At 40.3% G+C, this 27141-nt stretch overlaps 1 protein-coding gene across 9 annotated transcripts in view; it reads right to left on the reverse strand.

The window, feature by feature from the left end:
* The window catches only part of ITSN1 (intersectin 1), a 241170-nt gene that overhangs the window by 174604 nt on the left and 39425 nt on the right, over positions 1 to 27141 (reverse strand). Inside the window, exons 2-3 of one of the 9 annotated variants that reach the window (XM_061133928.1) lie at positions 25461 to 25655; positions 24542 to 24600 (exon numbers count right to left, since the gene is read on the reverse strand). The exons of 7 other annotated variants lie outside the window; for them this stretch is intronic. The gene's annotated coding sequence lies outside the window, so the exon portion shown is untranslated. The remainder of the gene's footprint in view (positions 1 to 24541; positions 24601 to 25460; positions 25656 to 27141) is intronic. One more of the 9 variants, XM_061133929.1, reaches the window with a different exon arrangement.

The raw sequence follows: 27141 nt of genomic DNA on the forward strand, positions 1-27141 counted from the left end.
GGCTAGCTGAAGAGAAAAGAAACTTGGAAGTTTCTATTAAAAACCACAAATACACTGTCCTCTGGAATAAAACTGAAAAAGAAGAAAACTCCAAGTTTTCTCAATTTCATACTTTCTTTAAAAAGGTTCAACTTCTCATAAGATGAAAAACCTTAGAGAAGCCACTTTTATTCTGAAAATGCAAATTTCAGAATTACAATTTTATCCAGAATTACAATTTAAGTTTATCCAGAATTACAGTTAAAGCATGTTTTCACATGTAAAGTTGACTGCATTTGATTTAAATGTTGTGGAATCCAGTAGAGCTATTTATAATTCCAAATAACATTCAAAAGATTTTGAAAAGATAAGCATTTTTTACTGAAGGGAAGAAAAGTTAATTTATTCAATATGCAGTTTACTGATTAACATTCATCTGTGTGGACATTATTAAACTAACCCTTTTATTTCCTCTCTGACAAAGCTTTTCTTAACTTCCTTTACACCCCAACCTTTAAAATGGACCTTACAAAGTTTTTGTCAAATGGAAATTTTACTTGAGAATTTGAGTCAAATTAATTAAGGTCAATCCAGCGTGGAAAGTTCACCACAAAAGAATGAGGTAAAACTTCAAAATAAGTAAGTTTATTATTGCAGATTTCCAATATTAATAACTGTGACAACTAGAGCCCCCTCTCCCACTGCTGGTAGGAGGACGAACTGTTATATCTCCTTTGGAAAGCAATGTGGCAATAATGTTCCAAGTGTGAAAAAATGTTCTTTACCCATGTAACCAATAATTCAACTCCTGGGAATGTGCCCTAAGAAAATAATTTAAATGCAAAGATATACGTCCAAAGCTATTTACTGTAACCATTTGTGGTCCAGTGGTTAAAAATCTGCCTGCCAGTACAGGGAACATGGGTTTAATCCCTGGTCTGGGAAGATCTCTCACTCCATGGAGCAGCTAAGCCCAAGTGCCACAGCTACTGGGCCCGAGCTCTGCAACAAGAGAAGCCACCACAACAAGAAGAGAGTATCCCGGCTTGCCACAACTAGAGAAAGCCTGCATCAGCAACGAACAGCTAGGGCAGCCAGAAACAGGGAAATAAAATTTTCGATAAACTGAAAAATTATCTTTTATGTTCAGAACATCTGAACATTAATATTTCCTCCCTTCTGTGGTTATATTTCAATAGGTGAGATCCAGGAATTTGACTGAAAAATGTTATTCTGCTGTGTATAGAAAAACAGAGTTGCATATAGATAGATAAATGGTCACACCATCTATCTGGAATTCTAATAAAGCTGCTAACATTTAAATCTCCCTCCTTCTTGCCACCTGAGTATGGTGCTGCAGTGGGATTCATGGCCCTTACAACAGCACTGGCAGCAGCAAGGCCAGGAGTGATTCTCAAAGAGAGGCAGACTTTACTGACTGTCAGAGTAGGTCAGCAAGAATTAACCGAGCCGTCACAGGCACAGTCCAGTTCAGAAAAGGATCACGAGCTTCAGGTCTTCAAATGGAAAGCATCCAGCTCTGGTACATACTGGCTGTGGACCTTGTGGAAGTTATTTAGACTATTTCTAAGCTTTAGAGTCTTTATCTATAAAATAAAGATAATAACAGTACCTAGTTTATTGATTAAAAAAAAAAAAACTCATCATGACAAAGACTCTCTCCCTGTTCAAACTTTAATCAGGCTCCTCTGAGGCCCCCTCTGAGCCCCCTTCTGGATGAGGGCTCAGCCTTGGCCCTGTCCTGTCCTCCCTCCCTAGCCCAGTTTTAACAAGAATCCTCTAGTCAGTTTAACAGGGCATCCCTACCCCTGATAGCTGATTACACCTGATAACTGATCAAGTCCCTCAACTCCAACTTTTGATGTACCAGTCCTGGGCTTGCCTTTTGCAACATTCCCCTTAGGTCAATACAGCAAGAATCCCCCTACCCATGAATGTCTTCTTTTAATATATTTCCATCCACTGACCCCCCCTTTATCCTGCCCCTTAGCTACAGATCCCCACTCATCTTTGTTGTACTCAGAATTGAGTTGCAACTCTCTCCTCTGTTGCAATAGTCTTCAATAAAGTCTTCCTTACAATTTTAACAAGTGTCAGAATAAGCTTTTGTTCAACAAGGGGAAATCAGTGTGAATGTAAATAAAATGCTTGGAACGTTAACTTACACACTTTTGTTCAGTCATGATTATCACCCAGTAAATATAAAAGACTAATTTAATGTTTAAACGCTAAACTGTTCAGCTTAAATCAAGTAATGGCTACTTATTACACAATGGTTTTTACTTTTTTTGGCTGTGCTGTGTGGCATAAGGGATCTTAGTTCTCCAACCAGGGATCGAACCTGTGCCCCCTGCAATGGAAGTGCAGAGTCTTAACCACTGGACCTCCAGAGAAGTCCCACAAAACTGTTATTGTGATGAACATAAAGATCCACAGAGAGCAACATCTAGGTGCTGCCTCAGAGAGCTCAAATTTAGAACAGGAACAGAGAATCTCTCTGAGCGTGCTTCATACAACAGTGGACGGCAGGTCAGGGTACAAACTCAACAAGAAGAGAAACTGATGAACTGAGTGTAGTGAAAGTTGCAGAGTCACTAGCAAGGTGGAAGAGGAGCACTCGGGAGGAAGGAAGCCACCCTAAAGGCAAAGGTGTGAAGGTGGAGCTGAGACTATAGACTATGCCCCACCGGCAACACCTGGGCAAGGGAGCTCATGAAAGATCTAGCAGGAGCGGGCCAGGATCAGACTCACCTTTTCCAATGTACTTTTTCTGGTTTGTACCCCTCTGGCAACTAAGAAGCGGGATTGGGGAAATGGCAGTTAGAATCCAAATAAATGCATACTATGGAGTTGGCAAGAAAATGTAGACACTGTCCATTAACAAGAACAAAACTGACAAGGAAAAAAAACTGGGCACAGACACAGTTTGTAGAAATACATCAAGGGAAAAAAGATCCAAAATTAATATGTCAACATTAGGCAACCTTAAGGATTTTATTTATGGTACAGCTATTACAGACTGGTAACCATTAACTACTGAACTATTCTTACAAAAGAACTGAATTTATTCCCTGCAAAACTCTACGCACACTCCCTCTGTCTTCCCTTCTTGACCTGGCTAATTGTTCTTGCTATTCTAAACTCAGACCACACGTCCTGTTTGAAAGTTAGAATGGTTTAAGTGGACTTCCTCTATTGTTCTTCTTGCATGCTCTAAGCTTAGGACTAAATCCACTGTAAACTGTCTATTTAGTGTGTGTTCCTCAGACAAGACTTTGGTCCCTTGAAAACAAGAGCCTGTTTCTGCATTTCTAGCCCTGTTACATGGTTCTAGCCATGTAATGACATGAATGACACACAATGGATACTGAATGAACGGGTCTTAGAACAAATGAATGAAGGCTGAGAGCTCCATGGGGTCACTCTTCCACCTTCAGCGGTCACCTGCATAAATTGAGAACTAAGCAAGGAGCCTTCTTGCAGACAGATTCCAGATACACTGTATAATCCTGCAACTCTTAGGAATCAAACTAATTGCAACTCTCCAAAGTGCAAAAAGAAGGCTGAGTGATGAAGAATTGATGCTTTTTAACTGTGGTGTTGGAGAAGACTCTTGAGAGTCCCTTGGACAGCAACGAGATCAAACCAGTCAATCCTAAAGGAAGCAAGTCCTGAATATTCAGTGGAACGACTGATGCTGAAGCCGAAGCTCCAATACTTTGGCCACCTGATGGGAAGAACTGACTCCTTGGAAAAGACCCTGATACTAGGAAAGATTGAGGGCAACAGAAGCGGGTAGCACAGGATGAGATGGTTGGATGGCATCATCAGCTTAATGGACATGAGACTGGGCAAACTCCAGGAGAAAGCGGAGGACAAGCAAAGCCCGGTGTGCTGCAGTCCACAGGGTCCCCAAGAGGCAGACACGATAGTGACTGAACAAGAACAATAAAGCAAAAACCAAATATTGATTTCAAAAGTTCCAAGGAATACAAAATATTCCAAGAAAGACCACAGAAATGAACTTGCTCCCTAAATTTCACCGTACTACATTAGTCACTCTAATTTTCAAATCAACTATCTGAAGTTAAAACAGAATTACATAAAACATATTCCAACTAATGACACTGATGCTTAAACATATGCCTTTTCAAGAAAAAAATAATGCTATGAATGAAAACACTGTTGATTTCTTACTTTTTTTAACTTAATATTTTAACAGAGGTGAAGCAGCTGCTTCTTATTTACTAAAAAAAAACAGACAACCATGCTCTAGAAACTTGCTGTTTTGGAAGCAACCATCAAAAATGCTCCTGAGGTTTCTCTTTATCTGCTCAGAGCACAAGTTTCTCTTAGAAAGTCTTCATTGATTCGGCCCCAAAATCAAATAAATTCAGCTTAACATCAGAGGCTTCCTCTGCTTATTTTATTTACTCAGTACCAAAGTACACTGTCACTGCTTTTCAAGGACCTTTTCAAAGCTGGGCGGTTGTCACAGGATACAGACAATTCAAGTTGTAGGATACAATGAGGGCCACTGACAACCGCCCTGTCTGTACACTTATGCCTCGTGAGCAACTCCTCTCACTTGTTCTCAAAAGTTAATTCATTTCCAATGAAGTTAAAAGACGCTTGCTCCTTGGAAGAAAAGTTATGACCAACCTAGACAGAATATTAAAAAGCAGAGGCATTACTTTGCCAACAAAGGTCCATCTGGTCAAAACTATGGTTTTTCCAGTAGTCATGTATGGATGTGAGAGTTGGACTGTGAAGAAAGCTGAGCACCAAAGAATTGATGCTTTTGAACTGTGGCATTGGAGAAGACTCCTGAGAGTCCCTTGGACTGCAAGGAGATCGAACCAGTCCATCCTAAAGGAAATCAGTCCTGAATATTCATTGGAAAGACTGATGATGAAGCTAAAACTCCAAAACTCTGGCCACCTGATGTGAAGAACTGACTCATTGGAAAAGACCCTGATGCTGGGAAAGATTGAAGGCGGGAGAAGGGGACGACAGAGGATGAGATGGTTGGATGGCATGACTGACTCAATGAACATGAGTTTGAGTAATCTCCGGGAGCTGGTGATGGACAGGGAGGCCTGGTGTGCTGCAGTCCATGGGGTTGCTAAGAGTCAGACAGGACTGAGGGACTGAACTGAACTGAAACGTAACAGAAACTAACCCTTTGAGTAGGTCAACATAATAATGTAACAAAGGGGACCACCCTGTGGGAAAGAGAAACCTCTGGGTTCCCTGAAGAACCACTACCTCAAATCCTCAGACCCTCAAGTTTTGTAAACTAGAAACATCAAAACCTAAACATACCACGGCTCATCTACTAAAAGCTTACATCTACAGAAGCACTGAGGTGAGGCCGAGGAATCCTTTAAGTAGTACGAAAGTTTGAATTCTTCAACCTAAACTATGTACAAGGTTGGACAACCATTGTTGGGACTCAAAGCAAATGAATCTGTGAAATGCACATGAAAGTGAAAACTGAAAATCAGCTATCAGGGAAGCACATGAAGTTGGTCCAAACTTTTCTCAAGAATACAATCCAAACCAGAGAAGGAAATTATTTCATCTGTAAGCACACAGTAAGTCCAGAAAAACAGAGGAGTCTTGTGACATGGCCCTTGTCACAGGTCTGCTCTGTTAATGCTTGCCACCTAATGCAAAGGACTCATTCTGACTTTCTGAGACAGCACTAAGCTTCCCTGAAGTGGTTAGCCCAGTAGATCACCCACTCTGAAGTGCAAGACATAAAATATAAGGTGGGGGGAGGGGAGAAGACAAACATCGCACTCCAGACAGCCAGGCAGGCACGCTGATTGAGGCTCCCCTGCCCCTGACAGTGAGACTGGCGTGGCAAACAGTAACTCTGCCCTGGAAGGGGCGAGGCCAGAGGACAGGAGGCGAGCACTCAGTGCAGCTCAACTGCCTGGCCATTAACCCAGCCAGCTCTCCACACCCATCACTGTGCACTAAAGACGGGACACAAGATGGCTTTTACAGCATCCCCAGCTGCTAAGAATGTTAAGAAAACCAGTTTCAAAACACGCAGCAGAACCTGTATACCGGGAAAAGAGAAAAAGCAGTATGTGCATCCAGTGTCAAAAACACAAATCAAGAAAAATGAGATGTTCATAATAACACCTCACTTTTATATACCTCCAATCTGTGAAGCAACTCAAATATTTTTGCAAATTAAAGAAAAAAAATCTAATTATAGGACTTCTAACAACATCCCTGTGAAACAGGTGAAATGCAAATATAATTACTTCTGTTTAGCTTCTGAAGACAAGTAGACACATATTTAATCACACGCAAGTCAGACTCCTGATCGACTCAGTCCAGGAATTTCAGCATCCCATACAGCCAAGTTACCAGTAACTCGAGGGATCTTAATAAAGTAAAATATAAAAGTGAACCCCATGGTTTTCTATGCTTAAGAACTAAACTCTAAGAATTAACAATTAAGTCGAAATTGGTTTTAGTTTTAGAAGGAAAACAGTTCAAGAATTCTATTTAATCTGTTGAATCTACTTTTTAAAACTTTCTTTGAATCTACTTTCTTAGAAGTCAAGAAACCATTACGATAATGATTACTACAGCCATTTAAATTCAGAAATCATAGAGAAAGTGAGAACTCGGTTTCTCACACTCACCACTATAAACCTAAGTTTTACGCCTCCTTAAAAGGACAAAAGGCATTCAGTTTAAAGTGCAAGGTCAAAGTATACAAAAAGACACGCTGGCCTGGGAAACCAATAGGTTTAACAACAAAAGATGAGTCAACCAATACTTGCAGATCTCAGGGTACTTGAAAGAACATTTTATTTTGACCCAGGAAAGGAATTAAATTTTCCCACTGACGGCTAGGAAAAGAGATCACCTTTAAGTGTTTCATTTGTGCTTTTTAAAAAGCTATTATTATGAGGTGCTTTTAAAACCTAGTATAATATTACAGTATTAAGGGGCACTTCCTAAATATATCCAATATAGCTAACTCCTCTCCAAGCCAACTCCTGGTGAAATAATTCTTTCTTCCCTTCAATACTGTTTAGATAAGGCACAGACAAGGCAGTACAGGATAACTAAACCTGAACTTGCTACAGGAATTTCCAAACAGATAAGAATTTAAGAACTTTGCCAAGCACCTACCTATTTGAAAGACAAGAGAAACTTTAAGCAAGTATCCAGTGAAAATATGAGCTCCTTTCTCACAAGGTAAGTTCTTCAATGCAGAGTCTGTCTCCTTATAAATTCTATTCAGCCCTGAGACACCATGCCAGTGCCAAGAAGGAAAATGGCTTCCACTGTTACTATCAAAAGCAATTCACTTAAATGAAATGATATGATGTCTAGAATCTGTTTCAAAATAATCTAGAGTTGGGCTGGCGGGAAAGATTAAACAACATGGACCAAGAATTAACACTTACTGAAGCCTGATAATGGGGGTTTACCACTACCCCCACTTCTTTAGTGGCTGGAATTTTTCACAATAAAAGGTCCAACAAAGAAACACAAGGATGCGAGCTTTAGAAAGCAAATGCCTCTCAGCTAGCCTACCTGTGTAAGACCAGCTTATAGAGATGCATGACTGAGAACTGAAAAGGAATATATTATGTCAAAAACTATTTAAATTATTTGTAGTTATAAAACAATTAGGATGACCTATGGTTTTTCTGTTACTCAACAGGTGTGAAAGGATGAATTAAGAAATTACCTGTTTCTATATTGCTATGTTTTCTCCTTTATGTCACTGCAGTTAAGCCTGATTAAAAAGAATGACTGATCTTTTTTTTCTTCATTCTGACAAAAGATGTTCTAAAATGAAGGAAATTGAGATACCCTGGGGAAACTGTTTCTACCCCCAATCTAGATTTTTAATAAAGCTTAGCAAATTTTAAACTATCCTTTACAACAGTTTCTAAGAGTTAAGCTTCAACTAAATTAAGCTGATTTTTAATACATTACTTTAATCTTAATAAATATTCTCATAAATCTTGTTAGCACATATTTGGAAGTTTTCATTCTTTTAAATTCTGCTCAAAATTGCAACACAAAAGAGACCAAAGGCCTGATGTCTTTTATTCCACAGAATCAGTACTCTAGGATGAGTGCCATCAATTCCACTTTCGCCTCCAGAGTTGATTTCAGACACTTGACATCCAAGATTATTAATGTCTGACCTGTGAGCTGACCTTAATAATGGACACTTTTTATTTTTTTTAAGGAGATAAATGTTAGATAAGTAGTCACATGGAAACTCAAAGTTATCACGGAATCCCCTTTCTTTAAGAAGCTAACAGCACTCTTTTCATACCGAATTTGCCAGGATACCTTAACAGAACTGGGAAAATTAAACTCTAGGATGAGTAACCCAAGAATCACTTGCAGGGCCCACATTCCTCTCCAGCAGGTGTCACATGGAGCTTCATTCTCCTGCTCTTCCCTCTTTGCTCCTTTGGATCTGGAAGCCTGACTTAGAGGCATCTGCTTCAACAGCAAACATTCAGATTATTTAAACTGCCCCTCTCCACACATTCCTAACTCATCTGGTGGAGCAGGCATTTCAAAACTAAGCAGCTGTGAAAATTAAAATGAAAACTTCACCAAAATTAAAAAACTGGTCACTGACCTCCCTGAGGCTACACTTGGTATTTCAAAATACTTGCAAATTACATCAAGCACAGGAAGTTTGGAATCATGTCATCTATATGGTAACTTTAACAGCCCTGATCAGATCCCTTTGTAAAATGGACACAAACAGTATCTTTTAGTTAACATATATGGAATTCGGTCCACACATTTCAACAGACAAACCCATCCTCAGATCTATACTGAGAAAGCAAATATTTCATGCATGTACCTCAGCAGGGTGGACCACCAGCACTGTGAAGGGCCGGATGACTCAGGACTCAGCCATGTTTCCAAAGCTTAGACTGAAGATGATTAATGATACTGAAGAACAAGGCATGGTGAACTTTTACAATGGGTTGCTTACAAAAGCTCAGCTGCTAACTAAGTGCTTTGACCTTAGATAAAGAGGGTACTCAACACAGAGGTTCAATCAGGGGCTACATTCTGGAATGACTCACATTAAACTTATCCAGTACATTACAAAAAGATAACAGGACTAAAATCAACTTATTAGCAAGTTTTGACTTTTCAAAAGATTGTGAAAACTCCAAGCTATGAAAAAGTGATTTCATAGTAAATGAAGAAAAAGAAAAGATTAAAAAAGAAAATAAGTCTGATGCTCCAGGAACTGATAATCTGATCTTTGAACCACCTCCCCACCAAATTTTTCAGGGCTTTGGTCTACTTTTCACCATTCTGCTCATTTCCATGCTTGCCTCATGTGAGTGAGAAAAGGAACAAGATGTAACTTTATTGTGTGAATAGTTCATATGGAGGACAGCACAACAGGGAAAGCTAAAATTAATTTTATAAGACTCCTTTATTAAAAAAAAAGTCTCCTTTATTTCGTCTATGACCCTTCCAATTGTTAATTCATGACACTATGCGTTAAACAAGCGATACTGCAAAAACTAGAATAAGCAATCACAATATGACTATAAATATGGACAATGTTCAAACACCACATGGAGAAACAAAGGAGGAAAAGGAAACACAGTGCAATATACAATAAACATTATCGGTCCTGGTCCTGAGCTGCCAGATAGAAGACAGTCCTTTCCTCAGTGTATTTAATGTAAATTTTGTATAATGGACATGTAGGTGATTAAAAAGCAACTTCTTTTATGGTAAAAATGACCTCTGAAGAATCATTTTTCATATAATAAATAACAAGCATAGTTTATGGGAGCTTCTCTCTATAAAACTGTTTCAAGCAGCTGCAAAGGGCACTAAAGATAATGAAAAGTATAGCTTTCCTGTTATTGTTAGAAGTCATTGTCCACTAATCCAACAAATGTTTATTGAGCACTTATCATGTATTAATTCCAGGGTCTGCTGAGATCCCAAAAATGGTAATTAAGATGGTCAATTCACACTATCAAGGTACTTGAAAATACAGGTTCCAAACCTTCCTGCCCCACCTCCAAATAAATACCCTTCCAAAAAAAAAAAAAAACCCTAGGAGACTTCCTTGTAAGGTCACTACATCCAAAAATACAGTGCAACAGATAGGGTGATGATAAAAATATTTGCTGTCCTTCCCTGGCCGAATCCTTCCCTACCTGCTCATCCCTGGAGGGCATTACACTTCTTGGACCCTGAGGCCATGTTTGACCACATGACTTGCATTGGCCAACTAATTATGAGTTCCCTTCAATTCACTTCAGTGGCTCAGTCTTGTCCAACTCTGTGCAACACCCTGCACTGCAGCAAGCCGAGGGCATTAATATGAGAAATAAACTTTTGTTGTTGGAAACTCTGGGGACTGTTATGACAACATAATTTAGCCAAAGTTGACTAATTCATACACGCCTGACTAAACTCTGATACATTAAAGACAGACATACCAATGGGCAGGAGGAAGAAATAAGTAATCTATAGTTTCCAACTTAATCTTGCAAAAAGTAGATAAAATTTGGCCTCTAACCAGGTAATCACCACTGTACAGCTTGTTTTGTTTTGATTTGTTTTCTTCCAAAAGTCTGGAAAGGCCAAGCTGTTGTACTTCAAGCACTAGCAGGGACTTGCCTGGTGGTACAGTGGTTAAGAAGTCATACTTCCAATGCAGGTGGCAAGGGTTCGATCCCTGGTAAGGGAACTAAGATCCCAAATGCCACGTGATGTGGTCAAGAAAAAAAAAGCATTTGCAGTTGTCCTCTCATTCAACACTTTAGAGATGTATGAAATTCCCTTCCTTGAAGAAAACCCTCCAAATATGATACAATGAAAATATTCCACAGGACATAGAGAACAAGAAATGTCCAGAAGAATGAAATTACCACTTTTCTTTGAAACAAATTAAATGTAAGAATCATTGTTGTACACCTTGAACTGACACAATCTTATACATATTAGGTCAATTACATCTTGATTTAAGGAAACGTAACTCAAAACATGGTCCACTGGAGAAGGCAATGGCAAACCACCTCAGCATTCTTTGAGAACCCCATGAACAGTATGGAAAGGCAAAAAGATCGGACACCGAAAGATGAACTCCCCAGGTTGGTAGATGCCCAAAATGCTACTGGAGAAGAGTGCAGAAATAACTCCAGAAAGAATGAAGAGATGGAACCAAAGCAAACAAAACACCCAGTTGTGGATGTGACTGGTGAGGGAAGTAAAGTCCGATGCTGTAAAGAACAATACTGCATAGGAACCTGGAATGGTAAGTCCGTGAATGAAGGTAAATTGGATGTGGTCAAACAGGAGATGGCAAGAGTGAACATCGACATTTTAGGAATCAGTGAACTAAAAAGAACTGGAATAGGCAAATTTAATTCAGATGACCATTACATCTACTACTGTGGGCAAGAATCCGTTAGAAGAAACGGTGTAGCCCTTATGGTCAACAAAAAAGTCAGAAATGCAGTACTTGGGTGCAATCTCAAAAACAAAAGAATGATCTCCGTTTGTTTCCAAGGCAAACCATTCACTATCACAGTAACCCAAGTCTAAGCCCCGACCAGTAAATGCTGAAAAAGCTGAAGTTGAACAGTTCTATGAAGACTTACAAGACCTTCTAGAACTAATACCCAAAAAATATGTCCTTTTCATTATAGGGGACTGGAATGCAAAAGTAGGAAGTCAAGAGATACCTGGAGTAACAAGCAAATTGGGCCTTGGTGTACAGAATGAAGCGCAGGGTGAAGGCTAACAGAGTTTTGCCAAGAGAACGCACTGGTCATAGCAAACACCCTCTTCCAACAACACAAGAGAAAACTCTACACATGACCATCATCAGACAGTCAATACTGAAATCAGACTGATAATATTTTTTGCAATGAAAGATGGAGAAGCTCTATACAGTCAGCAAAACAAAACTGGGAGCTGATTGTGGCTCAGATCATGAACTCCTTATTACCCAATTCAGACTTAAGTTGAAGAAAGTAGGGAAACCCACTAGACCATTCAGGTAGGACCTAAATCACATCCTTTACGATTATACAGTGGAAGTGACAAATAGATTCAAGGGATTAGATCTGATAGACAGAGTGCCTGAAGAACTATGGATGAAGGTTTGTGACATTGTACAGGAGGCAGTGATTAAGACCATCCCCAAGAAAAAGAAATGCAAAAAGGCAAAATGGTCATCTGAGGAGGCCTTACAAATAGCTGTGGAAAAAGAGACGCAAAAGGTAAAGGAGCTAAGGAGATATAACCATTTGAATGCAGACTTCCAAAGAAGAGCAAGGAGAGATAAGAAAGCCTTCCTCAGTGATCAGTGCAAAGAAATAAACAATAGGATGGCAAAGACTAGAGATCTTTTCAAGAAAATCAGAGATACCAAGGGAACATTCCATGCAAAGGTGGGCACAATAAGGCACAGAAATGGTATGGACCTAACAGAAGCAGAAGACATTAAGAAGAGGTGGCAAGAACACACAGAAGAACTCTACAAAAAAGATCTTCATGACCCAGATAATCACAGTGGTGTGATCACTCACCCAGAGCCAGACATCCTGGAATGTGAAGTCAAAGGGGTCTTAGGAAGCATTCTGCCATTAGGTTGGTGTCATCTGCATATCTGAGGTTGATATTTCTCCCAGCAATCTTGATTCCAGTGTGTGCTTGATCCAGTCTAGCATTTCTCTTGATGTACTCTGCATATAAGTTAAATAAGCAGGGTGACAAAATACAGCCTTGACGTACTCCTTTCCTGATTTGGAACCAGTCTGTTGTTCCATGTCCAGTTCTAACTGTTGCTTCTTTACATATATATATATATATATATATATATACATATATAGGTTGTGCCAAGTCTTAGTTGTGGCATGCAAACTCTTACTTGCAGCATGTGGGATCTAGTTCCCTGACCAGGAATCAAACCCATGCCCCCCTGCATTTGGAGCATGGAGTCTTAGCCACTGGACCACCAGGGAAGTCCCATAACTGTTGCTTCTTGACATGCATACAAATTTCTCAGGAGGCAGGTCAGGTGGTCTGGTATTCCCATCTCTTAAAAAGAATTTTCACAGTTTGCTTTGATCCACACAGTCAAAGGCTTTGGCATAGTCTGTAAAACAGAAGAAGATGTTTTTCTGGAGCTCTCTTGATTTTTCAATGATCCAACAGATGTTGGCAATTTGATCTCTGTTTCCTCTGCCTTTTCTAAATCCAGCTTGAACATCTGGAAGTTCATGGTTCACGTACTGCTGAAGCCTGGCATGGATAATTTTGAGCATAACTTTGCTAGTGTGTGAGATGAGTGCAATCATGTGGTAGGTTGAGCATTCTTTGGCATTGCCTTTCTTTGGGACTGGAATGAAAACTGATCTTTTCCCATTCTGTGGCCACTCCTGAGTTTTCCAAATTCGTTGGCATATTGAGTACAGAACTTTCACAGCATCATCTTTGAGGATTTGAAATAGCTCAACTGGAATTCCATCACCTCCACTAGCTTTGTTCGTAGTGATGCTTCCTAAGGCCCATTTGACTTCGCATTCCAGGAGGTCTGGCTCTAGGTGAGTGGTCACACCATTGTGATTATCTGGGTCTTGAAGATCTTTTTTGTACAGTTCTTCTGTGTATTCTTGCCACCTTGTCTTAATATCTTCTGCTTCTGTTAGGTTCACAACGTTTCTGTCCTTTGTTGTGCCTGTCTTTGCATGAAATGTTCCCCTGGTATCTCTTATTTTCTTGAAGAGATCTTTAGTTTTTTCCATTCTGTTGTTTTCCTCTATTTCTTCCCACTCATCACTAAGGAAGTCCTTCTTATCTCTCCTTGCTATTCTTTGGAACTCTGCATTCAGATGGGTATATCTCCTTCGCTCCTCTGCCTTTTGCTTTTCTTCTTTTCTCAGCTATTTGTAAGGCCTCCTCAGACAACCATTTTGCCTTTTGGCATTTCTTTCTCTTGGGGATGGTCTTGATCCCTGTCTTCTGTACAATGTCACAAATCTCCGTCCATAGTTCTTCAGGCACTCTATCAGATCTAATCCCTTGAATCTATTTGTCACTTCAACTGTAAAATCATAAAGGATTTGATTTAGGTCATACCCAAAGAGTCTAGTGGTTTTCCTACTGTCTTCAATTTAAGTCTGAATTTGGCAATAAGGCGTTCATGATCTAAGCCACAGACAGCTCCCGGTCCTGTGTTTGCTGACTGTATAGAACTTCTCCATTCTTCACGAGAACCTGGGGAAAGGAGCAGTGACTGGTCCAGACCTACCCGCTAGTAGGTCTCCTACGGAGGCATAGTTCGGCAGCGGCTGGCCACAGGACAGGGGCCCTGGCAGTAGCAGTGCTGGGACAAGACCCTTGTTGTGAGCCCTCTTGGAGGTCACCGTCAGCCCTGCCACAGAGCCAGTAGATTCCACAGCTGACAACTAACAGGGAGGGAGCCACAGCCAATCAGCAGACAACTGGATTAAAGTTTTATTGAGCCCCTCCCAGCAGCACAATACCCAGTTTTTCCTAGTGAGCCCATCCCATCAGGAAACTTGGAAAAGCTCCTAGCTTCATCCACCAGAGGACAGACACAAGAAGCAAGAAGAACTACAACCTTGTAGTCTCCAGAAGGAAAACCACAATCACAGAAAGTTAATGAAAAGGCAGAGGATTATGTCTCAGATGAAGGAACAAGATTGTTCTTTAATCCTTCAGTTGTGTCCAGCTCTTTGTGACCCCATGGACTGTAGCCCACCAGGCTCCTCTGTCCATGGGATTGTCTGGGCAAGAATACTAGAGTGGGTTGTCATTTCCTCCTCCAGGGGATCTTCCCGACTCAGGGATCAAACCCATGTCTTTTATGTCTCCTGCATTGGCAGGCAGGTTCTTTACCACTTGTGCTATCTGGAAAGCCCAAAGAAGAAGAGAAAAGCCCAGAAAAACAACCAAATGAAGTGGTGATACACAACCTTCCAAAAAAAGAAATAAGAATAATGAGGATGAAGATGATTCAGGTTCTCTGAAAAAGAATGGAGAAGGTGCAAGAAATGTTTAACAAAGACATGGAATAACTAAACAACAACAACACAAAAAACAAAACCAGCCAGAGGTGAACAATAGACTAGAAGGAATCAACAGCAGAATAACAGAAGCAGAAGAATGGAAGAGTGACCTGAAGGACAGAATGGTGGAAATAACTGCTACAAAACAGAATATAGAAAAAAAGAATGAAAAGAAATGAAGACAGCCTAAGAGATCTCTGGAACAACATTAAACACACCAACATCCACATTATAGGGGTTCCAGAAGGAGAAGAGATAGAGAAAGAACCTGAGAAAATGTTTGAAGAGATGATAGCTGAAAACTTCCCAAACATGGGAAAGGAAATAGCCAATCAAGTCCAGGAAGGGCAGAGAGTCCAGGCAGGATAAATCCAAGGAGGAACACATCAAGACATATAGACAAAAATCAAACTGACAAAAATTAAAGATAAGGATAAAACATTTAAAGTAACCAGGGGAAAACCACAAATAACACAAGGGAACTTCCATAAGGTTATCAGCTGATTTCTCAACAGAAACTCTACAAGCCAGAAGGGAATGGCACAATATATTTAAAGTGGTGAAAAAGAAGAACCCACAACCAGGAATACTCTATCCAGCAAGACTCTTAACTAGATTTGAAGGAGAAATCAAAGCTTTACAGACAATCAAAAGTTATAAACCCACAACAATTAAGAAAATGGTAATAGGATCATACATATCAGTAATTACCTTTAAATGTAAATGGTTTAAGTGAACCAACCAAAAGACATAGTCTGGCTGGGTGGATACAAAAACAAAACCTGTATATATGCCATCTATAAGTGACCCACTTCAGACCTAGGGACACTTACAGACTGAAAGTGAGGGGATGGGAGAAGATACTCCATACAAATGGAAATTAAAAGGAAACTGGAATAGCAATACACATACCAGACAAAATTTAAAAAGAGACAAAGAAGGACACTACATAATGATCAAGGATTCAATCCAAGAAGATATAACAATTATATATGCATTCAACATAGCACTTCAATATGTAAGGCAAATACTAACATAACATAAAGAAAGAAATTGATAATAACACAATAATAGTGGGGGACTTTAACACTCCATTTCCACCAATGGACAGCTCATCAGACAGAAAATTAATAAAGAAACATTGTTTCTTTGTCACTAAACCCAGCTAAATGACACTTTAGACCAGTTGGACTTAATTGATATATAGAGAGCATTCCATCCAACAGCAGCAGACTACACATTCTTCTCAAGTGCACACAGAACATTCTTCAGCACTGACCAAATAGTGGACCACAGGCAAACCTTGGTAGATTTAAGAAAGTTGATTTCATATCAAGCATCTTTTCTGATCACAACACTAAGAGATTACAGATAAATAAAAAAAGCTATAAAAACAAAAACATGTGCTGGCTAAACAACATGCTACTGAACAACCAATGGATCACTGCAGAAATAAAACAATACCTACAGACAAATAAAAATGAAAGCACAATGGTCCAAAACCTATGGGAAGGAGCAAGAACAGTTCTAAGAGGGAGGTTTATAGCAATACAAGAACATTATGGCGGTTCCTTAAAAGCCTAAAACTAGAGCTACCATGTGAACCCTGCTATCCCACTTTTGGGCATACATCCAGAGAAAAACATGATCCAAAATAATACATGTACTGCAATATTCATTGCAGCACAGTTTATAATAGCCACAATATGGAATGTTGCCCATTGACAGAGGAATGTATAAAGCAGATATGGTACATATATATATACAATGGAATGAGCTTCTCTGTGGCTCAGACGGTAAAGAATCCATCTGCCAATGCAATAGACTTAAGGGACACAGGTTCAATCCCTGGGTTGGGAAGATCCCCTGGAGAAGGGAATGGCAACCCACTCCAGTATTCCTGATTAGAAAATTCCAGGGACAGAGGAGCCTGATGGGCTACAGTCTGTGGAGTCACAAAGAGTTGGACACAACTGAGCAAATAACACACACACACACACACACACACACACACACACACTGATGAAGTATTACTCAGCCATTAAAAAGGATGAAATAATGCCCTTTGCAGCAACATGGATAAACTCAGAGACTGTCACTGAGTGAAATAAGTCAGACGGAGAAAGAGAAATATTGTATGACATCTCTTATAAGCGAAAGTGTTAATCACTCAGTCATGTTTGACTCTTTGCAACCCCATGGACTATAGTCCACTGTGGCCCACGAGGCTCCTCTGTCCATGAGATTTCCCAGGCAAGAATACTGGAGCGTGTTGCCATTCTCTTCTTCATGGGATCTTCCCGACCTATGGGTTGAACCTAGGTCTCCTGCACTGGAGGCAGATTCTTTACCACCTGAGCCACCAGGGAAGCCCCCTTATATTACATGTGGAATCTAAAATGAAATGATACAGATGAACTTACACAACAGAAGGAGACTCACAGACATAGAGAACAAATTTATGGTTGCTGAGGGGAAGGGAGCTTGGGACAGACATGTACACACTGCTATATTTAAAATGGATAACAAACGACCTACTATATACAGCACATGCGACTCTGCCGGGTGCTATGTGGCATCCTGGATGGTATGGGGGAGATGGGGGAAAATGGATACATGTGTATATGGCTGAGTTCCTTCACTGTTCACCTGAAACATCACAGCATTGTTAATGTGCTATACTCTGATACAAAATAAAAAAATTCTTAATGGAAAGGAAGTTACTGAATTTAATATAGTATCATTTCAAGAAAAAAGCTGCATGTGATAAAAAATAATTTTTTATTTTCATAAAATGCATAATCAACAATGAAAACAACAGTAATAAAACTTTATACTCGCAATGCTGCAACAAGAAAACATATAAGGCAAAAACAAAAGGCAGTCTTTGAAATTACTGGTTAAAATGTGGCAAGCAGTAACATAAAACACAATTGATATGAGTTTGTAATTAACAAGAGTAGACAGAAACTAAAATACTGAAATTGTCACAGGACAACTGTTACAAAAGTCAACTAATATTTAGGGAGTAGCCGCCTGGTAGAAGGCAATGGCACCCCACTCCAGTACTCTTGCCTGGAAAATTCCATGGACAGAGGAGCCTGGTAGGCTGCAGTCCATGGGGTCGCTAAGAGTCGGACACGACTGAGCGACTTCACTTTCACTTCTCACTTTCATGCATTGGAGAAGGAAATGGAAACCCACTCCAGTGTTCTTGCCTGGAGAATCCCAGGGATGGCGGAGCCTGGTGGGCTGCGGTCTATGGGGTCGCAGAGTTGGACACAACTGAAGCGACTTAGCAGCAGCAGCAGCAGACAGTATATAGTGAGTAGTTAAACAGGAAGTCTAAAAGTCATAAACCTTACAACCATATAGATATAGATCAAGGAGAAGATATGTTTATATGTATGAATAACACACCTAGAACATAAATATTTACACAGTAAAGCTGTACAAATGCTTTGGCTTGAGATTCAGGAAGCACTCTTTTAAAAGGGTAAATATAAGATTATACAATCTCATAATCATCCTAGTTATAGGATTAAAAACAATCTATGCTAAGTAAATTTTTTTTAATCTATGGCATGCAATTCAGTATGTAAAGAAAAAGGACCTTCAAGCAGGAAATGTTTTAAATCAAGCTGTACTCATACCTGGCCTTCAGCCCAAAATGTCAGGAACCTTATCACTAATATATTTAGGAAGTGAATGCAACACTGACAGAAATGTCAAACTAAAACCTCTTCTTTCTATACGTCTTCAGAGTGAAGTCCAATCTTCTAAGGAAATTATCTTCAAACTTTTGTTAACCAAGAAAACTTTCTGTAAATGAAGCCTCATACTAGCTCGAGACTGAAAAGCTGGGCTGCTCTGGTTCAAGTGTGAGTGAGGAAATGCCATGAGACTGTTCAGGGATGACCTAAATCAAACCCTTATGATCACACAGTGGAGTGAGAGACAGATTCAAGGCATTAGATCTGACAGACAGAGTGCCTGAAGAACTATGGATTCTTCAGGAGGCAGTGATCAAGACCATCCCCAATTGGGCTTCCCTTGTGGGTCAGCTGGTGAACACCATCCCCAAGAAAAAGAACCACAAAAAAATAAAATGGCTGTCTGAGGAGGCCTTACAAATAGTTGAGAAAAAAAGAGAAGTTACAGGCAAAGGAGAAAAGGAAAGCTTTACCCATTTGAATGCAGAGTTCCAAAGAAGAGCAAGGAGAGATAAGAAAGCCTCCCTCAGTGATCAGTGCAAAGAAACAGAGGAAAACAATAGAATGGGAAAGACTAGCGATCTCTTCAGGAAAATTAGAGATATCAAAGGAACATTTCACGCAAAGATGGGCATAATAAAGGACAGAAACAGAATGAACTTAACAGAAGCAGACGATATTAAGAAGAGGTGGCAAGAATACACAGAAGAACTGTACAAAAAAGATCTTCATGACACAGATAACCACAATGATGTGAACACTCACCCAGAGCCAGACATCCTGGAATGTGAAGTCAAGTGGGCCCTTAGGAAGCATCACTATGAACAAAGCTAGTGTAAGTGATGAACTCCAGTTCAGCTATTTCAAATCCTCAAAGATGATGCTGTGAAAGTGCCACACTCAATACACCAGCAAATTTGGAAAACTCAGCAGTGGTCACAAGATGGGAAAAGATCAGTTTTCATTCCAATTCCAAAGAAGGGCAATGCCAAAGAATGCTCAAACTACCGCACAATTGCACACATCTCATACGCTAGCAAAATAATGCTCAAAATTCTCCATGCCAGGCTTCAACAGTATGTGAACCATGAACTTCCAGATGTTCAAGCTAGATTTAGAAAAGGCAGAGGAACCAGAAATCAAATTGCCAACATCCATGGGATCATCAAAAAATCAAGAGAGCTCCAGAAAAACATCTACTTCTGCTTTACTGACTACGCCAAAGCCTTTGACTGTGTGGATCACAACAAACTATGGAAAATTCTGAAAGAGATGGGAATACCAGACCACCTGACATGCCTCCTGATAAATCTGTATGCAGGTCAAGAAGCAACAGTTAGAACTGGACATGGAAAAACAGACTGGTTCCAAATCAGGAAAGGAGTATGTCAAGGCTGTATATTGTCACCCTGCTTATTTAACCTATATTCAGAGTACATCACACGAAATGCCAGACTGAATGAAGCACAAGCTGGAATCAAGATTGCCAGGAGAAATATCAATAAACTCACATATGCAGATGACACCACCCTTATGGCAGAAAGTGAAGAACTGAAGAGCCTCTTGATGAAAGTGAAAGAGGAGAGGGAAAAAGTTGACTTAAAACTCAACATTCAGAAAACAAAGATCACGGCATCTGGTCCCATCACTTCATGGCAAATAGATGGGGAAACAATGGAAACAGTGAGAGACTTTATTGGGGGGGGGGGGGGGCACAGGCGGGGAGGCGCTCCAAAATCACTGCATATGGTCACCATGCAGCCATGAAATTAAAAGATGTTTGTCCTTGGAAGTAAAGTTATGACCAACCTAGACAGCACATTAAAAAGCAGAGATGTTACTTTGCCAACAAAGGTCCAACTAGTCAAAACTATGGTTTTTTCAGGAGTCACATATGGATGTGAGAGTTGGACTGTAAAGAAAGCTGAGTGCCAAAGAATTGATGCTTTTAAACTGTGATGTTAGAGAAGATTCTTCAGAGTCCCTTGGATTGCAAGGAGGTCCAACCAGTCTGTCCTAACAGAAATGAGGTCTGAATATTCATTGGAAAGACTGATGCTGAAGCTGAAATTCCAATGTTTGACTACCTGATGCAAAGAACTGACTCACTGGAAAAGACCCTGATGCTAGGAAAGACTGAAGACAGGAGGAGAAGGGGACGACAGAGGATGAGATGGTTGGATGGCATCACCGACTCAATGGACATGAGTTTGAGCAAGCTCCGGGAGTTGGTGATGGACAGGGAAGCCTGGTGTGCTGCAGTCCATGGGGTTGCAAACAGTCAGAGCCAACTGAGCGACTGAACTGACTGACTGAAGGAAAGGCCACAGGCTGAGAGCAGATTCACAAACGTCCCACCAGGAAGAAGCACCATGAGCCAGGCCCTGGACCAAGCACAGGGAATCGGAAAGAAAACAGAGTCTCTGACCCCACAGAGCTTACACTCGAGAATGGGGAGTAAGCTAACAAGGAAAATAAAAAATATGACCATTTCACACATAGAGAACCACTCCAAAGAAAATGAGGTAGGGGAACAAGGCAGATGATGCCTGGAAGAGATATGTGGGATTTCTTTGTGTGCTTGGGTAGTAAGGGGGAACCTCTCTTAAAAGAACTGGGATCGTTTCTGAAAAGGTTCAGTCATTGCAAAGATCTGTGGAAGGAAAAGAACCTATCCAAGGAAGAGAAAGAGGCCAGTCCAGCTGGAGCAAAGGGAACCAAAGGGGCGAGAGAGGAAACTGCAAAGGCAAAGGAGGCCAGAATACAAGCATCTCCTAAAGCGAGGCTTGGACTTAAGTGTAACAGCAAGGCTTTGAAAGGCTCTGAGCAAGGGAACAACTTGACCTGATTTACAGTGCAGAAGCTGCTGTGTGGAACAGATTCCACCCAGGCAGAATGGAGTCAAGAAAACCAGAGAGGAGACCAGGGCAGGTATTCACCTGAGAGGCAGCAGTGGCCAGGAGTAACATTTTAACAGTGGAAACAAGAGGATTCAAGGTACATTTTAAACAGAGAGCCCACAGAAATTAACAATTGAATAGATACATAGAGTACACAGAAGGCAGGGCAATCAAGGAGAGCTGTGATGTTTCCGGGTGTTTAACGGGGTGGGTGAGGGCACCATTTACAGGGCAGAAAGGTCTGGAGTGTACAGATTAGACTGGGGACAGCATCAAGAATTCTGTTTTTACAGATAGTCAGCAGGCACATGAAAGATGCTCAACATTTCTATCTATTAAAGAAATGCAAATCAAACCACAATAAGGTGCCACCTCACACCAATCAGAATGGCCATCATTTAAAAGCCTACAAATGACAAAAATGGAGAGAATGTGGAGAAAAGGGAACCCTCCTACACTGTTGGTAAGAATGTAACTTGGTACTACTACTACGCAAAACAGTATGGAGGTTCCTTAAAAAACTAAAAATAGAGCTATCCAGTAATCCCACTCCTAGGCATTTATCTAGACGAAAAGATATTTGTACCACAGTGCTCACAGCAACACAATTTACAATAGCCAAGACATGGAGACAACTTAAATATCCATCAGCAGAAGAATGAAAATGTGGTATCTTTATGCAAAGGACCATCACTCAGCCATAAGAAAGAATGAAATGCCAATTTGCAACAACATGGGTGCAACTAGAGATTATCATACCAGTGAAGCCAGGAAGACAAATACCATATGATATCATTTATGCATAGAATTTAAAATATGACACAAGAACTTATCTACAAAACAGAAACAGACTCAAACATACAGTATAGACTTGCGGTTGCCAGGGGATGGGGAAGGGAAGGGTAGATTGGGAGTCTGGGATTAGCAGAAGCAAACGACCATGTATATGTATAACTGAATCAATGTGCTGCACACCAGGAATTAACACAACACTGTAAACCAGCTATATCTCAATAAAATGAACTAAAAAAAAAGAATTCTGCTCCAACCACGTTAATTTTAAAGAGTCTGTAATTGGGTGCCCAAGAAGATCTGCCTCACTGGCCACTGAAGACTACATGTTCTTGGGAGAAGTTGGAGCTGGAAATATCCACATACCTCTCATATCTCTATTTCCATGGCAAACCCTTCAAGTCTTCTCAGATATCCCAGTGCTCCACAGAGCAGTGTGAAAACTCAATGCTTACCTCCAACTCGCTAAACTAAATTTGCCTAATTTTGCATAGTGTGGCTGAAAAATTAAATGAGGAAAACATAAAATGCATTTACCCACACTAGAATTTGTTGACAACAAAACAAATTACAGATAGATTAAAGATTTTAGTGGAAAAAAAAAAAGAAACCATGAAAGTATGTAAGAAGAAAATAGAGGTTAATATTTATAAAATCTAAGTGAGAGAGGGCTTTCTTATTTGACCAAGGGCAGAAATTCTTTAAAAAGGAAACTAATGGCAGATTGAGGGGAGGGAGGTTTAAATACTTCTAGAAAAGAAAATATCACAAATCTTAAAAGCAAATGAAAAATTGGGAATAAAGAAATATCCTTACATATTTATATAAGGAGCTCACACAAATTAAGAAAAAAAGAGTAACTCCAAAAAGAAAACATGACAAGGAAAAGAGAAAATTCAAAGGAGAAGAAATATAACTGAACAATTAACACATGGAAAAAAAGTGCTAAACTTCTTATCAGTAGAAGGAATTAAAACAAGGAGACAGTATTTTTCACCTGTCAAGCTCATAAATATTAAAATGGCAATGAGTGTAGACTTAGAGTCTGGACAGTAATTACTAAACTCTTTGTGAAGACAATTTGGTAATGTATCAAGTGAAGTGAAGTGAAGTCGCTCAGTTGCGTCCGACTCTTTGCGACCCCATGGACTGTAGCCTACCAGGCTCTTCTGTTCATGGAATTTTCCAGGCAAGGATACTGGAGTGGGTTGCCATTTCCTCCTCCAGGCGGTCTTCCCGACCCAGGGATCGAACCTGGGTTTCCTGCATTGCAGGCAGATGCTTTACCATCTGAGTCAACAGGGAAGCCTTAAATTTTACATGCTCTTTGACCTTCCAATTCCACTTCAGGGAATTCATCCAAAGGCAGGGGTATCGGAGGGTTGATGGGAAAGATTTAGGCATACATTATATTTATAAGATGCTTCAGAATTGCATCTAATGACATGAAAAGATACTGCACCTTAAAATAAGTGTTTTAAAATCATATGGTCAGAATAATACATAGCAATAAGAATATTCATATAAAGAGATCACTAAAGATAAATTACAGGAAATTAACACTGATTGTGTCTAGAAAAAATAAGTGCTCTTTACAATCTTTTTCTTTCATTACAATGAGCATACAGCATTTAAAAATAAAAACTTTGTTTGGGGGGAAAACAAACCTAAAATTCCTTTGCATAAAAGATAAACTGAATAAAAATTAGCAAAAAATTAATAGGAGAGAATTTCAAGTGATAGAATATAATTTGGGGAAATTTTTCATCCCTTCTAGAATAGAAAATTCTCTGTATTTATATATGTTCCATTATGAACATGCACTACTCTTATTTTTTTTTTAAAGGTAAAAGAAACTTAAAGATAATTTTCCAGTCTTTTGTTATCTGAAGTTGAATGATCATGACAATGATCACACCATATTTTAAAGGGTTTATGCGCTTTTCTTCATGGACCAAACCCAGGTTTTCTTTATAATTCCAACTAGCTTAGAGGGCACAAAGGGATTCTCCTGAAATATGAAATACACTGCATCTCATACCTCCTTCCCAGTGGACTTCAACGCTTCAGGTCCATGGCTCTCAAAGTCTGGTCCTAGACCTGCAGCCCCAGCATAAAGAGAGAGCTGGTAAATGCAGATTCTTAGGCCCCACATCAGACCTAGAGAATACGAAATAGGGCAGAGGGCTTCCCTGGTGGCTCAGTGGTAAAGAATCTGCCTGCCAATGCAGGAGGCATGGATCCGAACCCTGGTCCGGGAAGATCCCACATACCACGGAGCAACAAATGCCGTGCGCCGCAACTACTGAGCCTGTGCTCGAGAGCCCATGCACCGCAAATGCTGAAGCCCACACTCTAGAGTCCTTGGGCCACAACCAGAGAAGCACCACAGGGAGAAGCCCGTGCTCTGCAATGAAGACAAAGCACAGCCGAAAATAAATTAAATTTAAAAAAGAAAGAGGCTAGGACTCAACAGTGTGCTTTATCAAGCTCCTCCAGCTGACTCTGTTGTGTGCTTGAACTGGAGAATCACTCTTTCAGCCCTTACAGCCTTGGGCCCTCAGCATGCAGAAACTCTTCTGTGTGTGATGCTTGCTCAGTGGCTCAGTTGTCTCTGACTCTTTGACCTCACAGACAGTAGCCCACCAGGCTCCTCTATCCACAGAAGTGTCTATGTAAGAGTACTGGAGTGGGTTGCCATTTCCTCCTCCCAGAGATCTTCCCAGCTCAGGGATCAAACCTGTGTCTCCTGCATGGGCAGGCTGATTCTTTACCACCTGGGAAGCCCTCCAGAAACTCTCCCAAACACAGTCAAATCACTTTTCAAATTTACGTCTTTCGGAATCCTAATGGTAACACATTAAATCATTCAAGAGGACTGAGCTGCTAGATCTCAAATCTTAACAGCTGGAAACAACATTTAAGAAAAATAAAAAGATAACAAGGAAAGAAAACCTTACCTGTAGAGATGCCTTAAAGGGAGCAGCGAGTCCTAGAGACATCCCTTCATGCCTTTGACAGCCTTTGAGGTAAACACACTAGGCCTCCTCAAGGAACACACTAAATTCAAACTCATTTAATTACACGTGTCAGTCAGGGCCTCACAATCAAACAATCAACCAGACTCCTGCGTAATAACAACACTGAAGCCATACCTAGACATAAATACAACAATCAGGTGTGCCAAAAATATGCAAAACATTGTTACTTGAATTGACTGATGATCCCACCTGGGGCAAGATCTATTGGCATTTGAAATGAACAACCATTAGAAGAGTTGCTTATCTGTGATGGAGGTATAACCATGATTGAAATGAGACAAAGTCTAGAAATGAGACACAGCCCAAGGAAGTACCAAATTTTCTGCCACATTCATCAGTTCAAAGAATCAGGTACTGAGCCAGTGCCAGAGACAAAATCGGGTCTAAAATACCCCTCTCCTGCCCTCCAGAGGCCTGTGGTCCACTTGGAGATTGGTAAGGACCAGACTGGGACCTCCACTGACCATGAGACAGAAATGTCACATACCTTATCTCTAATACTTGCGGTTAAGTCACTTGGTCAAGGCCACCCAACTCCCTACAAGTCCATGCTCTGCTCTTGCCTCTCCATCCACGTATAAGGTCAGTGCCAAACGGATGCGAGTATGCACTATCGCATATTGCATGAGATTGTGCTAAAAACAGACCTTTCCAGTGGCGTTAGTGGTAAAGAACCCAACTGCCAATGCAGGAGATGCAAGAGACAGGAGCCGTAAGAGACAAGAAACGTTGGTTCGATCCCTGAGTCGGGAAGATCCCCTGGAGGAGGGCATGGCAACTCACTCCAGTATTCTTGTCTGGAGAACCCCATGGATAGAGGAGCCTGAAGGCTACGGTCCGTGGGGTCACAAAGAGTCGGACATGTCTGAAGTGACTTAGCATGCACATGCTAAGACTAGTCAAGAATAAAAACGATTTTGATGCTACTAAAAAAGAGGCATCCAAGTTCAGTAAAATCAAGTACTGTCAAGCCAAGTAAAACAGTTTATAAATGATACTGTTTTTGAATGGGAAAAATTACCCATAGAAAACAACCTAGGGCAAGGCCAATATGGAACAAAATATCAACACTAATTATATTGAATGCAGAGATTATAGGCAATTATTGCCTCAATTTGAAATTCTTTTATAACGCAAATTGTTTTTAAAAAATGATCATCCAACATTAAAATAAAATGCTTTGGTTTTTTTCTAACCCAGCCAAGATTCCATTAATCAGCAGTTCTCAGTAAGTATGCTCCGCTCCTAGGGAGACGTTCAGAAATATGCGGGGGTATTTCTGGTTGTCCCATTCACTGGGAGGCACCACTGACATTTCACAGGCTACTCAGAACAGTCTCATGCAAGGAACCGTCCCAGTGACTCGAACGTCTGTCTAGACATTCCTGTAGGGGGAAAAATCCATTTACAACTATCTGGGCCTAGAACCAAACTCCATTTTACATATTAACACAAAAGACATTTTGCAAGTTTTTACTATACCCCTAACCCTAGTAGGGTACTAGTAGCATAAAATACTTTGATTTCTTCTTTAGAAAAAGTTGGGCAATACACTGATAGATTTGAAATTATGTACATGTTACTGATGAATTTAACTTGA

Source organism: Dama dama, chromosome 31, assembly GCF_033118175.1.
Source record: "Dama dama isolate Ldn47 chromosome 31, ASM3311817v1, whole genome shotgun sequence".
In the NCBI taxonomy this organism is placed as follows: Eukaryota; Metazoa; Chordata; class Mammalia; order Artiodactyla; family Cervidae; genus Dama; species Dama dama.